This window comes from Dipteris shenzhenensis, chromosome 16 (assembly GCF_047967505.1).
Source record: "Dipteris shenzhenensis isolate YYH24624 ecotype China chromosome 16, Dip_SZ_1.0, whole genome shotgun sequence".
Taxonomy (NCBI): domain Eukaryota; kingdom Viridiplantae; phylum Streptophyta; class Polypodiopsida; order Gleicheniales; family Dipteridaceae; genus Dipteris; species Dipteris shenzhenensis.
Window position 1 is genome coordinate 53,042,571 of NC_141611.1, and position 18,513 is coordinate 53,061,083.

The window sequence follows — 18,513 nt, forward strand, 5'->3', positions numbered from 1 at the left end:
AGGGATGCCCCCTTGCTCCTTTCTTTTTTTTGTTCATGGCCGAAGCTATGAGTATCTATGTTAGATCTCAAGCTGACATCTTTGGGCTGAGACTTCCCATCAGAAGGGAAGAGGAGCTACTTGACAGTGAGTTGGCTGATGACACAACAATTCATTTGGATGCCTCTCCATAGACGCTCACTTCTTTCAGAACAGCATTGGATTTATTTTGCTTGGCGGCAGGGGCGCAGATAAATTAGCATAAATCCAATGGCTTTTGGATCAGTGATGAGGACACTCCAGTTTGGGGGCTTGACATAGGGTTCACTTGGGTTCAGAGGGGTGTGCCTATCAGGTATTTGGGCTGCCAGGTCGGCTTGGGTATTTCTACCACGCAGCAGTTTGCTCCCGTTTTGGAGAGCATCAGAAGGAAGCTTCTCTTTTTGGAGCTCAGCCAAGCTGGATCTTGCCTCTAGAGTTGTGGTGGTCAACCAGGTCCTCTTGGCCACAGCCTGGTTTGTATGTTCATGTCGGTGCCGTTCTAGGGACTGCATCATTCAGCTCAGAAGACCGATCAGGAACTTTCTCTGGAGTGGGCTTGATGGCATAGCAGATGCCTTAGCCAGGGTGGCTTGGGAGACCCTCATCCTCCCTACACAGGATGGGGGTCTCAATATTATTGATCCAGATTTTCAGTGCAGAGCTTTACTTTGCAAGATGGTGGTGCGAGGACTTATGCCAGGACAGGAACCGTGGAAGGACTTTCTTATCAGCAGCATATAGAGGTGCACACCTTCCTCAGGAGGAGACTGGATGAGCAGTGTTAGATGGATCTTCACCACAGCACACCTCAAGTCACCTTCGTCCCCTCTCATGGTTGCCATTCTGAAAGCTTGGGCCAGTTTCAGAAGCACTCTTCGGAGGATTCCTCCTTCCTCTTGGGAAGAGATTGATAGGCAACCCATCATAGGGAATGACAGTATTTTAGATGATCTTGGCAGGCCACTGGGCGCCTCACTCTACCTGCAGTGGGCCAGGTGGGAGAGGGGACATGCTTCTTCTTTGGGGTCTTGGAAAGCTTTCCGTAGGCTTCCAGAGGAAACCAAATCAAGGTTGACAGGACATCTCAGAGGGAGTGCAGGGAGGATCTTGCAGATTGAGGCAGCCCTTCCAGAGGTTTGGATAGACACAGATGATATGCCACTCACTTCCTCCACTTGGGCAGGTACTTTCTCGAGAGGCGGGGTTCCGCTTCAGGTCTTAGCTTTCCGAGATGCACAGGAGGATGCTTTGGTTTTTAGTGTCCAGGATGGCGGCAGATTGCTCAGGTCCACAGAGGACATCTTGCTTGAGTCTGCCTTTCAGCCTCTCAGGGTTGTAGGTCTTTTGATGCAGGGATCAGATTCAGAGTGGTTCTTAGACTCTGACCCCCGGCTACTCTCCACCGGGTCTTGGAGGCTCTGGCTCTATGGGGGAGTTCCCATCAGGTATTTACAGTGGGACCCCGGAGAGTGGGAGTGGATTGACGCAGGGCATCGAGAGAGGAGATCCCCTTCTTTCGTTACACGGTCAGTAATGCCAGGAGATTTCAGCTCAGTAGTAGAGGTTGGAGACCCTCCAGAGTTCCTCATTGGGAGACTTTTGGTATTACTGCGGATCAGTAGAGGTGCTTCTGGAGGAGGCTCTGGAAATCCCACAGGAATAGAAAGATCACTATCTTCTTTTGGCTTTCTATCCATGGAGGGATTGCAGTGAACCTTTGGAGGTCCAGATTCGGAGCCGACCCTACTTGCCCTCGATGCAGTTCTGCTTCGGAGTCTATTCAGCATTGCTTATGGGATTGCAGACAGGCGAGATTGATTTGGATGGGGATAGCCAGGATTTTCAGTCACTTTGCCCATTCCCCACTTTTTATGACTTGGGGCTCGGTGGCTTGGCTTTCTCTTACAGGACCTCAGGTTTTCTATGAGGGAGTTGACTCCTCTCGGGCCATTTCGGTTCGACGTCATCGGATTGAGTCCTGTTCGTTGGATGTGGTACCACACCTTCCTTTTACAGCTGTACATGCCTCTGTGGATACTTCTTGGGAGATTCTAGCGAGCATAGCAGCCTGGCATATCTGGAGAGCCAGATGCACAGAGGCTATGGAGGGTACTCAGGTTCATCCCTCGCACACATTGGCTAGTATCTGGACAGACATCGTACACACTCTGATGGCCGTATGGACGGGTATGTAGGGGGACTCCCGTGCAGCCTCAGCTAGGAGGGCTTCTTTCTTCAGGGAATGGAAGGATTCTCCATTCTTCTCTGAAACTACTACAGGGTTGAGATGGCACTTTCAGCCTCAGCCTTGGCTTTTTTCCACCTCACTCTGAGGGGTTTTTTATTTATCCTCATGATTTCATGATTTATTCCGCTTTGAGCTTGCTCTCGCGGGTTTTTGTTCTTACTTAATAGAAGTCTTTTTCATGGAAAAAAAAAATCATCCTCGCCTGTCTGCAATCCCATAAGCAATGCTGAATAGACTCCGAAGCAGAAAGGCATCGAGGGCATGTAGGGTCGGCTCCGCCGAACCTGGACCTCCAAAGGTTCACTGCAATCCCTCCATGGATAGAAAGCCAAAAGAAGATAGTGATCTTTCTATTCCTGTGGGATTTCCAGAGTCTCCTCCAGAAGCACCTCTGCTGATCCGCAGTAATACCAAAAGTCTCCCAATGGGGAACTCTGGAGGGTCTCCAACCTCTACTACTGAGCTGAAATCTCCTGGCATTACTGACCGTGTAACGAAAGCGTGTAACGAAAGAAGGGGATGCTCTTCTCTCGATGCCCTGCGTCAATCCACTCCCACTCTCCGGGGTCCCACTGTAAATACCTGATGGGAACTCCCCCATAGAGCCAGAGCCTCCAAGACCCGGTGGAGAGTAGCCGGGGGTCTGGGTCTAGGAACCACTTTGAATCTGATCCCTGCATCAAAAGACCTACAACCCTGATAGGCTGAAAAGCAGACTCAAGCAAGATGTCCTCTGTGGACCTAAGCAATCTGCCACCATCCTGGACACTAAAAACCAAAGCATCCTCCTGTGCATCTCGAAAGGCCAAAACCTGAAGCGGAACCCCGCCTCTCGAAAAAGTACCTGCCCAAGTGGAGGAAGTGAGTGGCATATCATCTGTGTCTACCCAAACCTTTGGAAGGGCTGCCTCAATCTGCAAGATCCTCCCTGCTATCCCTCTGAGATGTTCTGTCAACCTTGATTTGGTCTCCTCTGGAAGCCTACGGAAAGCTTTCCAAGACCCCATAGAAAATGCAGGTCCCCTCTCCCACCTGGACCACTGCATGTAGAGTGAGGCACCCAGTGGTGTGCCATGATCATCTAAAATATTGTCATTCCCCATGATGGGTTGCCTATCAATCTCTTCCCAAGAGGAAGGAGGAATCCTCCGAAGAGTGCTTCTGAAACTGGCCCAAGCTTTCAGAATGGCAACCATGACAGGGGACGAAGGTGACCTGAGGTGTGCTGTGGTGAAGATCCATCTAACACTGCTCATCCAGTCTCCTCCTGAAGAAGGTGTGCACCTCTATATGCTGCTGATAAGAAAGTCCTTCCACGGTTCCTGCCCTGGCATAAGTCCCCGCACCACCATCTTGCAAAGTAAAGCTCTGCACTGTAAATCTAGATCAATAATATTGAGACCCCCTTCATGTGTAGGGACGATGAGGGTCTCCCAAGCCACTCTGGCTAAGGCATCTGCTGTGCCATCAAGCCCACTCTAGAGAAAGTTTCTGATCGGTCTTCTGTGGCCAAGAGGACCTGGTGGACCACCACAACTCTAGAGGCAAGATCCAGCTTGGCTCAGCTCTAAAAAAGAAGCTTCCTTCTGATGCTCTCCAAAACGGGAGCAAATTGCTGCGTGGTAGAAATATCCAAGCCGAACTGGCAGCCCAAATACCTGATAGGCACACCCCTCTGAACCCAAGTGAATCCTATGTCAAGCCCCCAAACTGGAGTGTCCTTATCACTGATCCAAAAGCCATTGGATTTATGCCAATTTATTTGCGCCCCTGCCGCCAAGCAAAATAAATCCAATGCTGTCCTGAAAGAAGTGAGCGTCTGTGGAGTGGCATCCAAGTAAACTGCTGTGTCATCAGCCAACTCACTGTCAAGTAGCTCCTCTTCCCTTCTGATGGGAAGTCTCAGCCCAAAGATGTCAGCTTGAGATCTAACATAGATACTCATAGCTTCGGCCACGAACAAAAAAAGGAAAGGAGCAAGGGGGCATCCCTGACGGACTGATCTCTCAATCTGAAATCTCTCACCCCTTACCCCACCAATAAGTACCGGGCTGTGGGCTGATCTATACAAAGAGAAGACACCTCTGATCTCGAAATCTGAAATCTCTCACCCCTTACCCCACCAATAAGTACCTGGCTGTGGGCTGATCTATACAAAGAGAAGACACCTCTGATCCAAGCATCAGTAAAGCCAAAGCGTAGAAGGGTGCCCTCCAAAAAACCCCAATCTACTCTGTCATAAGCTTTTTCAAAGTCCAAAAGTAGAATGGCAAGATTCTGGCCACTCTGCATGGCCCACTCTGAAGCTTCCCAGAAAGAAAAAATGTTATAAAAAATGCTTCTGCCATGCACAAATCCCGTCTGAGTGTCATGAATGAGATCAGGGAGAAGTGGCTGCAATTGGAGGCTGATAGCCTTGGCCAGAATCTTGTAACAAGTCCCCAGAAGTGTGATAGGCCTCCACTGGGACACTAAATTTCTGCTACCTCCTTTTGGGATAAGGTGGATGAGACCCTCTGTAAGCGACCCAGGCATCTCGCCAGAGTCCCAAATGGCCTGCAGGGCTGAAGTAATATAGTCTCCAATCATATCCCAAAATGCAATGAAAAAAGATGGGGTGAGGCCATCTGAACCTGGGCACTTGCCCTTGTGAAGGGCTGAAAGTGCAGTCCTGAACTCTGTGTTGGTGAAAGGTGCGTCGAGTAGAACATGCATACCCGGATTCACCAACACAGGGATGCTCTGCCAAATAGCCTGTCTAGCATCCTCTCTATCATGTGTCTTGGGATCAGCAGTAAGAAGGGTGGCATAGAAATATGAAGCTATGCGTAAGACATCATCAGGCTCTGTCTGTAAAACCCCATGTGAGTCAATAAGCTGGGATACACTCTCTCTACTATGTCTAGGGCCAAGAGTAGAGAAAAAGTGTTTATTGACTCTACCACCCATCTGAATCCAGAAGGACTCCCGTGCATGAAAGGCATACTCTGCTCTCTGATCAAGCAATAACTGCAGATGAGCCCTTGCTGCAGCAAGGCGCTCCTGAATCCAAGCATCTGAAGGCCGTTTCTGCTCTTCCCTCTGCAAAGCTGCCAACTGCTGGCGAACACCAATCTCACGTCTGAGAATATCTTGTCTCCTGGTATAAGCAACTGAGCGGTAGAAGTCGCTAATACCAGAAAGGGCAGCGGCTACATGTGATGGATATGGTTGCCCACCCTGGACATGAGCAACCCATATCTGCAAGGCTGCCTCTGTAAGGTCCTCCTCTGTGTAAAAGGCATCTGGAATCCTGTGCTGGCAGACCGGCCTCTCAAGTGAGGCTCTGAGATAGCCAGCACAACAGGGAAGTGGTTTGAAGTGGAAACCCCAGCAGCAATGCATACCGATCCACCTCTGTCTAGTGCCCAGTCATCTACATAGAATCTGTCAATGCGTGCATGAATAGGCATCTGTTGCCTCCTGTTCGACCAAGAGAACAGGAGGGACTGTGGCTGAATAAGAAAGGCATCATCACACCAAGTATCTATGCCACAGAAGTGAAAAAGGAAGGCATCCCAAGCTGCTCTCTCCAAAGAGTGAAGTCCGCCTTCTCTACCCCCTTTTTTGTCTAACGGTAACTCGACCATGTTAAAGTCACCTCCAATCACCCATGAATCCACAATGGGGGCCCAGGAGAGCAAAGTCTTCCACATAAGGACACGTTCCCCTCTAATGTTGAAGGCATACAGGTTAAGGAAACCAACCTTACGCCCTCCAATCAAAAGAATAATCCACTGAGCTCTAGAGGGAATAATGACTCCGTGCCCAACAACTAAGGGGAGAACCGACTGCGAAACTGAAATAGAAGTGCCCCCCCTGGTGCCCGAGGCAGGCGACCAAAAAGTATGGCCAGAAAGCAACTTGCCTGACTTGGCACAATCTCTAGAATCCAGCTTGTGCTCTTGAATAAATAATATATCAATGGAACCCCCAGTAACACCTGGATGAAGCTGATCCCGGATCAGCTGTCTACGGCGGCGATATGGGACACCACCTAGGCCCTGTATGTTCCAACTAATAATCCTCATCGACGGGAGGATGTAGAGTGGAACACCTTACCCGACCTAGTGGCGGAAACAAACCCCTCAACAGGGGAAGACCTCCTGCTCGAGGAGGGAGGGATGGAACCAAGTGGTGGAAAATCAACAGGGGAAAGAACCCTGGCACCTGAAGAAGAAGCCCTGTCAATAGGAAACCCAATCACTGGCTCCCCAAAAGTAGCGGGCACAAACTCCTTCTCTGGGAAATATGAACCCTCTGCCAAGGCTGAAAACGAGTTCCTGTGGAGCAAGCCAGACACTGGAGTGCGAAGGATCCCTTGTGAAGGAAGAGGATCAATAGTGTAAGCTATCCCCTTCTCCCTATCCAAGGGAGGAAGTGAGGAATGCTCTCTATCCTGTGTCTGCCCAGCCGCGGAGACCTCTCCTGCCTCAAGAAGAGCATCTGGCACCGCTGGGTCTAGGGAAGAAGCTGCAACTGGGGAGGAGGTCGAAGCTTCAGCGTCTCGGACTGTGCAGGACCTATACCACCCCCCTGTCCCCCCTGTCAAGGCCATGGGGCGGTAGCTGTACTAGAGGGCTTCTTGGGCCTTTTCTTCTTCCTGGGGAAATCCCTGGCAAAGTGTCCAGGGTCCTGCAAATCCTGCACTGGTCCTGTCTGCCTGAAATCTCTACTCTCTGGCGAAAAAAGGAACCATCCGGGCGCTGGATCATAACATGATCCATCTTGAGGTTAGGATCCTTGCAAAGGACCCTAACTCTAGGAACCCCATCAGCCTTGGTTGCCTCTGCTGCAGTCAATGGCAACCCAAGGAGGGGTGGGATCTCAGCAACTACGCCAAAATGCTCCCCAATAACAGAAAGAAGTCGATGGTGGGAAGCCCGGGGAATCTGATGAAGAGCGAGAAGATTTTCTTATCTGCCTCCACTGGGTCGAAACCAATATGAAAGGCTTCAAAGAAGATCTTCCTGTGTCCCAGGTGTAAAAACTCAGCCTTGAGCACATTGCTCGCAGCCTCTGGAGTGTCAAAAACAACCTGGAAAAAACCTCGTCCCAGAAGACGGACATCTAACAATCATGGAGTGAGGTCTGGGGGGAGAGCCGCAAGCATCCAGTCTCTGGCTTGGGAACTGGAGGGGTGAGACCCGAAGATGCGTGCTAGCAACGTGGTAGAGCATTCAATCTCTACATCCTTCTTGAGCTGCTGCAACTCGTCTTTAGAAAAGGTAATAGTTTTCGTGGCCGGTGGAGGTGGAGTGGGATTGGCTGACGGAGTATCCATCGCCAATCGAGGTGAGGAGGCGGACTCTAACAAATTAAAGGCTCCTTCTGCTCCAAAAAAAAACGCGGGAGAAAAGGGGGGCAGAAAAAAGGGAAAGGAGGCGAGGAGGGAGTAGGGGGAAGGGGAGAGAAGGGGAGGGGTGAAGGGGAGAGGCTGAGAGGCTGAAGGGGAAAGGGGCAGGCTGAGAGGGAGGGAGGGGGCAGGCTAGGAAAAGGAAAGGGAGAGGAAGGAGAAGCTGGAAGGGGGCGGGCTGGGAGGGGGAGCGCTGAGAGGGAGAGGAGAGGAAGGAGAGGTAGAGGAAGGAGAGGGAGAGGAAGGAGAGGGAGGGGCAGGGAGGGGGCGAGGCAGGCTGAGAGGGGGAGGAGAGGGAGCGGGGAGTGAAGGGAAGGGAGAGGAGAGGGAGAGGAGGGGGCGGGCAGAGAGGGGGCGGAGAGGCAGGGAGGGGGCGGGGGAGCAAGCAGGGAGGGGGCGGAGAGGCAGGGAGGGGGCGGGGGAGCAGCAGGCAGGGAGGGGGCGGAGAGGCAGGGAGGGGGCGGGGGAGCAGGGGGGCAGGCTGAGAGGCAGGGAGGGGGCGGAGAGGCAGAGAGGGGTCGGGGGAGCAGGCAGGGAGGGGGCGAGGGAGCAGGCAGGGGGAGGGGGCGGGGGAGCAGGCTGAGAGGGGGAGCAGGCTGAAAGGAGAGGAAGCGAGCAGGAAGGGGGCGGGCTGAAGGGGAGGAGGGGAAGGGAGGGAGCGGCTGAGGGAGAGGGAGGGGCTGAGGGCAAGGGAGAGAGGGAGGGACGGGCTGAGGGAGAGGGTGCAGCAAGGGAGCGGGGAGGAGCAACAGCTCGAGTTCTAATAATAAAGCACCGTTCTTTAGGTTTAGAAGTTGATGTCCCTTTCTAATCCCCTTCACCTGGTAAATGGACCTTTTGTCATGTGGCTTGAGTTCTAGTACATTTCATGTCAAAGGTTGGCTCTTGTAATTACGCTCCGCTTAACATCTTGCACATTCACATAACTCTTGCACTCGTATTGCACTTGCAGCATCGGTGACATCATTGTCCCTGATTGTTCCATTCTTGACATCATTGTCCCAGCACTCACACCGCGCACCATCGGTGACACCATCGTCTCTACTCGTTCGATGCTCTTATTGACACATTGTACTTGCTCCTCGCACAAGTGGCCCTAGGCCTCCTCCGGTAACAATTCCAAAAGTGGTAGGACCCCCCCCCCCCCCTTAGACAATTCCCCTCCTTGTCACCTTCCCTTCACCCCTTCTCTCTCCTTCTGTCTCTTTCCCTGCTCCTATCCTCCACCTTTTGCCTCGCCAAGCTGACCTGTTTGCTGGTTTCCTGCCCTTCTAGCTGCTCAAAGTTCCCTCAGCACTGCTCGTGGCCCCCTTGGCTCCCCCTTTGGTTTCCCCACCAGGTCATGCTGGTCTTTAGAGCCCCCCGTTGCAGATTCACGGCAGTTTGTGAAGGCGTCGTGGAGCTTGGTCTGTTCGTACCTCTTCTAGGGAGTTGACCTGCTGGTCATGGCTGCTTTTGGTGCCCATTTGGAATGCTTTCTTGGGGTTTATTTCAAGTTTTCTGTCCTGGGTTTTCTCTACAGCCCAGCCAGCACTTTGAGGTATTCTCTTGAGCCTGGTTGGCCCTAGCCCCCTAGCCCCTTCTAGTGTTTAGACCGATCCTTTTTCTGAAACTGGTGGCTGGCCTTTCCCTTTTTCTCCTTACTTTCCCCCTCTTTTCCACCCCCCGTTCCCTCTTTGTAGTGGTGTGTTCATTGCCTTGCCTCGGAGAGGAAGCTTCTTGATGGTGACCCTTGGTCTGGCCAGAGGGGCTCTCTGATGGGATATCTCAAGGTGTATGCCTCAGGCACACCTTGGTTTCTATGTGTGAGTGCTAGAGGCACAGTTAGGTGCCCACAAGCACAGTTAGGTGGTAGAGAGCCACATAGGATGATTGAGAGAATCTAGGAGCAGATTGAGGAGATGATTGTGGAGCTCTGAAGTCATCAGTGATGTCAGTGAGCATGTATGAGGTGCCTACTTAAGGACCTCACTCTTCTTCATTCTACAAGCAAGTAATGCAAGTATTCTGAGTTTGTGTCCACTCTTTCCTTTCCTTTCAGTTTACCAACATGGTATCAGAGCCCTTTGATCCCCCTTGAGCCCATTTTTTGCCACATCATCATCTTCTTCTTCATCTTCTTCTTCACCATTTCTTCCCAAAGTTTGCTTAAGCTTGTTCTCCTCCTGTTCTCAGCCATTTCCCACGTCCTTCCTGCTGGGAGATCCACCTTGAAGGGGCGAACCTCTGGCTGAGAGGAATCAAAGAAAACCGCACCCGTTTCGTCGCCATTACACGATTTCCGTCGATTCTTCCTTCTGCGTTTTCTCTCAGCACACCTTATCTTCCTCTAATTCCTTTCAGGGGTAGATTCTCCATGCCTTGAGCTATCCTGTGCTGAAATCTGAGCAGCAATGGTTGCTTATTCAAGCTGAAAACAGAGAAAAACCAGTCGACGTTGGAAAGGCAAGCTATGGAGTTCTGACGCCTTTTTGCGCCTCTTCTTCCCAGAGGATCTTCTGTGGTATAACAGCTCTCTTTTGCCTTACAAACCCCCTTTTCCTTTGCTTTGAAGAGTGAGCTACAAGCCCTCCAAGTTCAGCCTTTTAGTTTTGACAGTTTTGGACAATCTTTTGAAGATGATGCTACATAAAATGCTACTCTAGCATTTCTGGTTTTTTGAATCTTTCAATAACTTCAGTACAAGTGTGGCTTCAGTTTTGTTTTGAATTACTAGACCTAGTTTTGATTGGAAAGTATTCATTTTAGCCACTTCTATGAAGTGTGTAAGAAGAAGCATCATTGATTGAATATTGGTCACTAGTCTTTGCTACATCAAGTGCTCATATTTTGGAAGTCTTTCAGTTATTTTTTGCCTTGTAAGAGAGATAGACACTGCCCAATATCTGGGTTAGACCCTCTCATGGCTACCCTATTGAATCTAGAGAAGTTCAATGGAAAGGGCTTCCACACATGGCAGATGAAGGTGAAATTTGCATTGATGAGGGAGAACTTATGGGGACTTGTCAAACCTACTCCTACCGCTTCTTCTACGGCCTCCAATGCTGGAGAATCCTCAACTCCGACACGACCGGCAAGGGATCCAGCTAGAGAAGAAAAAGCATACGGTATCATTGCTCTTGCTTTAGGAGATGATTATATTCACCACATCTCTGACTTAGAGTCTCCTTCAGAAGCTTGGCAGAAGCTTGACATGATTTTTGGTGCTAGCTCTCACATCTCTAAACTATCACTTAAAATCTCTTTCTTTGAATTGAAGATGGCTAGTGGTACTACTTTGGCAGCTCATGTCAACTATATGCGGAGTCTTATGACTCAACTTGCTTCTATAAACTCTCCTATTACTCCAGATGATGCTATGGCAGTGTTACTTAAGAGTATGCCTGAAGATTATGATCACATAGTTAGCACTTTGAAAAATCTTCCTAATCCTAATCTTGAAGGTATTATCTCTGCTCTCCAAGAAGAAGAAAGGCATATGGAGCTCAGGAAAGGCAATGACACTGTTTATGCTGTAAAAGTCCAGAAGGGCAAGTATACCCCTTGCAATCACTGTGGAAAGACAAATCACCTTTCAAAGGACTGCTTCAAAATTAATCCATGCAAGCACTGTGGCAAGAACAACCATAATGAGAAGTTTTGTAGAGCCAAAGCAAAGACAGAAAATGCAAATCTACTTTCAGTTGAAGAGCCTCCACAAGATGAGGCATCCCATGAAGATTATGCATTTTAAATCATCTCTATGTATGCTCCAGATCTCTCTTTTTATGTCAAGGTACTCAGCCTGGATAGTCCTCCAAAATGAATGAAATAAACTATTGTGTTTTTGTGTGTTTTGTAAACACCTCTGGTCACCTTATGATGTAGGCCATGTGTATGTTTTGCTCCATGGTACCTCCTGCAGACATTGTGTGCATATACATGCAGGGGAGATAACCATTGGAAGGTCTTTTTGTATCCCTTTTGTTTACCTTACACCCAAGGGAACCCTTGCTAGCATGAGAACCTAGCCATAGATTTATCCTTAACCACCATGAGATGGCATGAGAAACTATGAGACTAGATGTATCCTTGACATAGCCTGAGGCATTCCCTTGAGGGGGGGTTTGATGGGATATCTCAAGGTGTATGCCTCAGGCACACCTTGGTTTCTATGTGTGAGTGCTAGAGGCACAGTTAGGTGCCCACAAGCACAGTTAGGTGGTGGAGAGCCACATAGGATGATTGAGAGAATCTAGGAGTAGATTGAGGAGATGATTGTGGAGCTTTGAAGTCATCAGTGATGTCAGTGAGCATGTATGAGGTGCCTACTTAAGGACCTCACTCTTCTTCATTCTACAAGCATGTAATGCAAGTATTCTGAGTTTGTGTCCACTCTTTCCTTTCCTTTCAGTTTACCAACACTCTCATGGTAGCACCCTTGACTCCCCTTATCATTTATGTCCTTATCCCTCCAGTAGACAAGCAACAGGTGAAGCAAGCAACTCGCAAGATTGTATTACTTTCTCCTACAAGTGCTAGATGCAAGATTGGATCCAGGACATCCTATCATTAGAAGGTGACCACATCCAAGATGTCACCATCTCGGAGGTGGTGTCTTCCTCCTCTAGTTGATCTCCTTGCTACTACTCAGTCCCTTGTGGTGCTTTCCTAGGCCCACACCTTGTGTACTTCATCCCTTGGTATCATGGTTTCATTGTAGATAACATAAATTCGATTTATCCTGGCCCCCGCTTCCTAGTGATGCTCTACTTCGTGGGGCTCCCGAGGGAGCATTGGCCTATCCTCTACTCGATTTGGAGGGCTTTTGGCATGGTGCTTGAGTCCCCACCCCAAACAACAATGTCACTGGTAGCAAATGATGGCGTTCCTCGCCTCAAGTTGATAGCCGAGTGCCGCAAGACCTTACCAGAGGAGATCATTCTTGAGACTCGACGGTGGAGATATCAAGCAACACATCGAGATCTTGGGGCTGCCAAGGCAATGCCTATGGTGCAAGTAGATGGGACACTTGGCACGTGACTGTCGGGGTACGATGAGTGACCAGATAGGGGGTGGAGTCCCAAACACCTTTTGTAGAGCCGTCTGAGGGAACTTGGACCAAGGTGGAGCGGAAGAAGCCTAGTAAGCAGGCTTCAAAGAATCACAGGTAGCACCAAACTCCACGAGCTTGTGAGGTGTCTACACTCGAAGACTCCATGATAGGCATTCTGAATGTTTATGCTCCTACTTGTAACTCGCAGCGCCCCGCGGTATGGAGGCAGCTGACTGAGAGCCTCCCGAATATGGACTCGTGGTTTGTTGGAGGTGACTTCAATAGAGTTTGGGGAGGATAAGCAAGGTTCTCAAGGATGCTGCCACCTGAGAGAAGTACGTGGGAGTAGTTTATTTTCACGATCTGTGGCAGGGACCCTTGGCGGTGTAGAAACTCCAAAAGGTGCCACATGGCCAAATGCACCGAGTGCGGATCCCACATCACCCCATAGCCGAACATGGACTCGTGGATTGTTGGAGGTGACTTCAACAGAGTATGGGGAGAACAAGCAAGCTTCTCATGGATGCCACCACCTGAGAGAGGTATGTGGGAGTAGTTTATTTTCACGATCTATGCCCTCCTTTTTTTCTTTCTCCCTCCTTTGCTCTCTTCAAGACAGATAGAGCATAATTTCTTTTGTTTGAGTAGGCCTCTCGCTTCCACTGGCCGCAAGGACTTGCACATTTCCAAAAGACGTGTTGCTGCAACTTCAAAAAGATGTGGAATGGGAATCTTCCACCATTCTTTTCGCTCGTGTCTATGGCTCTCACCCCTCAAGACTTCAAGCCAGATATTGGATGGTTGCATCATTGCCCTCTGACCTCACCCCACGCCTTAAAGATGTTTGTTTATTGGGATGGGGTTTTTTCCAAGTGGTCTTTGATTCTCCAGAGGCTGCGAGCACGGACGGTGCTCAAAGAAAACCCATTACAACTGGGTTTTAGGTGAATTTTCTTGTCTCCCATTAAGCCGAGTTTTGACCCAGTAGAAGAGGATAGTCATGGCACTACACTCTTCATCAGGTTTCCACGACTTCCTCAGGTTTACCATCGGCTTCTTGCTTTGATTGGAGAGCAGTTCGGAGTTGTCACTCAGATCCGCCCTCCCTGATTTACCCTCTTCAGTAGAGGCAGTCAGATCGGATAGGTTTTCGAGAGTGAGGGTTATCGTTGATGACCCTAACTTATCCGATGATCATATTATGCTCTAGCACCCTGATGGTTCCTTTTTTTGACAGAGAGTTGAGATTGCGGGCAGACAAGGCCAATGTAAGATCTGTAGGTCCTTTGGGCATTTTGCTAAGAAAGAAAAAGAGGCCCAAAAGACCTTCTAGTGCATCTCCTTCACGACCTCCCCGACCTACTTAGGCTATTTCTCCTCAGAGTGTTCATCTTGAACCTTGCTCCAGTTGTCTCCCATTGGGTCCCAGTTAGTGTCCATGCACGTCCACCACCTACAGATCAAGAGGGGCCCTCATGAACCCTGGACCTAGCCACGCTAGGGACTTTCGGATATTCCCATTTTGGTTGTGACTAGTGACTCTCATGATCCTCCTCAGGCTGCGACTTTAGTGGTACTTCAAGGTCTGATCACAGTGATACCTGAAGCTACCCCATGCTTACCTTAGGATGCTGCTCCATATGCTTTCCCGACTGCAACTCCCTCGCTTGACCCTATTGCATATTTTTATGGTCATGGTTCTTTTGAGCAGGCTCATCCTTTTTTCACGTCTTCCCTCCTAGACAGAGGGAAAGGGGTTGCACCCACTGTCTCTCCGGTTTTGACTGCATGCATTATACGTACCCCAACGCCAGGTTTGAGCTTCACAAACTCCTTTTTGGCCCTTGCAGATCTAGCGGACTTTCCTGATGAGTCCACTTTTGGTGAGAATTGATGGGTATTCCTTTTGATCCTACGTTGGCTTCCTCTTTGGATGGATGGGTTCTTTCACCCGTACAGTTTCCTCCTCTGGGTTCTCTCCCTCACTCTTTGAGTAGGAGGTCTTCCCCCATCGAGGCGTTTGTTTCCACCACTAGATCGGGTAAAGCGTTCCATGCTACTTCCGCCAACGCTACTTCCTCCCGCCAAGGAGGATTGTTAGGTGGTCGGATCCAAACTCAAGTAGCTCGACCTGTCTACCCTTAGTATGCACATTGAAGTCACGAAGAGGATCTCCCCATACCTAGAGAATTCCGTGATATTACCATGTATCATCTCGTATGGACTGCATCCCTCTGTGGTGACCTCATGATAACGTGTTCAAGGGGAAGTAGCATACTGCGATGAAAATCGGTCATGCGTCAGGTGCCTGAACTCGTATATATGAGGTATTGTGCCCTTTTTCACAAATTCTTTCCATGCAAATATATGTGCTTTCCCTTTCGTGATTTGCTATGTGATTGCATGTTTCCCTTGCATCATTACTTGCAAGGCTTCCATTTCTAACCAGAAAATTCAATGCCTTGCTGCTCCGCCTCCTTTTTCCTCCAATGTTTCAGATATGAGCTCCTTTTTGGGTGCTACGATGCTTTTTTCACCACTTCTTTCCATGCAAGTATATCTGCTTTCTCTTTTGTGATTTGCTGTGTGAACTCAGCGTGGTTACTTGCACGGTGTCCCCATGATGACCTTGCGTTACTGTATTGCAGTAGACATGGCCTGCATTTTATCTTTGAGGCAAATCCTTTCTGCTTCCCATGTTGTTTTCTCCTTTTCCCATTCCTCTCTTTTGACCTTGTCTTTCCTCCATTCTTCATGCATCTTTCCTCCCTGCCTCTTCACTTCAGACACTTTGTCAACTTGTGATTTTTTAGCTAACGGGGTCACATTTGTAGCTTCCAGATTTTCTATTTTTTCAATCAAGACTATGCAGGTTTTGTTGAGGTGGGTGATGACACCAAAGATGGTCTTAGGTGGCGTCCTCCCCGCAATAGCATTGCTTCCCCCATGTATACTCTACACATCCTCGTGTAGGCATTGTGCCAAACAAATCTGTAACCTTGACAGTTGAAAGCCCCCTTTTTTCAGAACATATCAGATATTAAAAAGTATTTTGAACTACTCACATGTTTGGCAGTTTCTTGATGCACCTGATATGCTCTTGACTTTGGCCTAGTTCTTGGATGCTCCTTGGTCGTTTTACAAGTCCTTGCAGGTTTGAAAGGCAGCAGCAGGTGAGGTCCTTGATTTTCTTGATTTTGGGTGGTCTTTGCAGGTTTGGGAGTAGGGCTTGTACAGGTCATCCAAGGGTCCACTCAAAGGATGTTGGAGCAGGCCCGGTCCTGTAGCCCCCATGGGGACCTGGAGCTATGGTGTGATCAAGAAGTTGGAGTGCAAGTGCCCCGTACTAGCCTGGAGCAGGTCTATGACCTGCAGGAGGGCTTGCAGCAGCCCACGAGTAGATGGGAGGGCAAAATGCCATGCAAAATTCAGGCGGGTGAGTGAAATCTAGGCGGGGAGGCTTGGGGGGCTAGGAGCCTAGGCGGAGAGGCTAGGGGGTAGGTGAGAACGTTGGGGGGTGAGAGAGCTAGGCGGGGAGGCTGGGAGGGAGGGGAGGCAGGGGGGGCTGGGGGAGAGAGAGAGAGAGAGAGAGAGAGAGAGAGAGAGAGAGAGAAAGAAGGAAAGAAAGAAAGTTTATTAAAGTCTTCGGGAGACCGTGAAGGTCTATGAGACTAAAGATAACTGATACAATGAGCATAACGGTGGTGGTCTCAGCCAACCGTTTCTACAAAAAAGAGGTTATGAAGGACTGTGTGTCTAGCCCTGATACAAAAAATATGTGTCTACCTCCAGACGATACAAAAAAGAAGGGGGGGGCACCAAAAATGGGGCAGAGGGGGGAGATACAGTATACATGTGCAGGTGGTGATCGTCAGAGACCAATCATAGAGGGGCCGTCAAATGGGAGGTCAGAAAAAACCCTGCGATAGATGATTGGCCTCTGACGTCACGTGGCCTCGGTCGTCGGGGGCGGCGGGTGGCCCTGTGGATGAGGGCAATGGTAACCCCGGTGGGACGGGCAGAGAGCAGAGACGAGATGTCATGGACCTGGATGTGTGAGTCTGTCCGTTGGCGCAGCTGTCGTGGCTCTGGCTCTCGCTCACGTCCGCATCGTCGGCTAGACTGAGAAGAGGTATCCTGTGACTGGAAGAAGTCAGTGATAGGCCGCTGGGTGTCCTCACGCTGTGTGTGCTGCTCGTGTCGCCGTGCTCGGAGAGAGGTATCTCAGTGGCGAGTCATCTCATGTAAGAAAGCGGCTAGGCATCGCTGATCCGAGAACTGCAGCATGTGTGGGAGGGAGCCAAATCCGTCGCGGAAGAGGCAGTGGTACCGGCCTCAAATGGCATAATAGATAGGACATCTGAAAGCAAAGTGCTCCTCCGACTCGATCTCCTGCAAGTCGCAGAGTGGGCAAAGGCGGTCCTCTCGTGGGATACCCTCTGTGCGTCTGCGCTCGATCCGTAATCGGTGTGACGAGACCCTGAACTGATCGAGGGAGATCCGGAGCGCATGTGGTAGATGAAGCTGTGTGTAACCCGGAGGTGTGATGAAGCCCTCTTGTGAGATCTGGAGGTACTGTCGGCGGTAGAAGTCGAGCTTCACAGGAAGCTCGAAGAGAAGAAACCATGTCCGCCAGGTGTGGAGCTGGAGCAGATCCGCTCGAATGAGCCGGTTGACCTCCTGGTCAGTGGGGGAGAGGGGAGATGGTGGAATGTCGAGGCTGTACTGAAAAGGAGGCAACCGGTCTAAGTCGAGGCCCAGTCGAGTGAACCAACTGGAAAGACGACTATACTAGCATCGCTGGTCCCCATCAACGGATAAGGCCATAGAGGAGGATACGGCTAGCCAAGGTAGGCGGAGGCGACCGTTGGCAGAGGAGCTGAAATCCCTGACTCTATGGAGATAGGTGATAGCCTGAAAAGCCGCATCAAGCTGTAGGGGTGAGGCGCCGAACTCTGCTAGAATGATCTGGTGTGGTACCGATGGTTTGCTGCGGATCATCCGAGCAAACATCAGTATCTGTAGGCGCAGAGGTAGAGGGGCTCAGGGCATCCGGACAGGCAGGGCGGATCACTCGACTTACGATCACATTTTTACACTTAGAGGGATCATTGAGGAGGCCAGACACAGGAGACAGAGAGAGAGAGAGTAAAGTTTTTGAAAGACTGAAGGGTCTATGAGACTAAAGAAAACCAAATGGGTGGAGCCTCTAAGTGGGCATCTAAACTCAGAGGTGAGAGGAGAGAGGAGAGGCTGGTGATATGAGCTTGCAGCGTAGTGAATGGGATTAGATCACTTATTCTTGTTGACTTATGTCTCTAGAAGAACTAATTCTCTGTTCTTAATTGTTAACTGGTGCACGTCCATCTATGTATGTTCTTATCAAGCATGGACGGGACCTCTTGTATATTTGTACCTGAGTAACAGTGATTAGTATCATATTCTTGACTCAAATTTTTGTATCATCTACCAATTCTAAGGTGCAGTCAGGTGGCTTACCACATCAGTTCAACAATCAATATGAAGACCTATCCGGGGCTAGTAGGTCCAGGCATGTCCTTAGAGGCATGATTATTCAGCTGTGAAACGATCAGGCTACCTTGAATCAGCTCTCTTATTTCAAGGGTCCAGACACACAAGGGATAATAGGGAGCCACCCAGCATATTTGGAAGGCTGATTGCCTTCGGGTGCTTGTCTTTGGATGCCCACTGGTAGAGATCGTTGACACTAATTGTGTTTGGGACCTTTGTCAGAGCAGCCCTATATAGATGTGATGTCCTTCTCAAGACCCAGAGTCAGCACTTTATATGCAC

The 18,513-nt window shown here is 49.8% G+C and overlaps 1 protein-coding gene across 1 annotated transcript in view; it reads right to left on the minus strand.

Moving 5' to 3' along the window:
- Positions 1-18,513, minus strand: part of LOC147893127 (uncharacterized protein At4g15545-like) — a 124,570-nt gene that overhangs the window by 94,705 nt on the left and 11,352 nt on the right. The window lies entirely within an intron of this gene.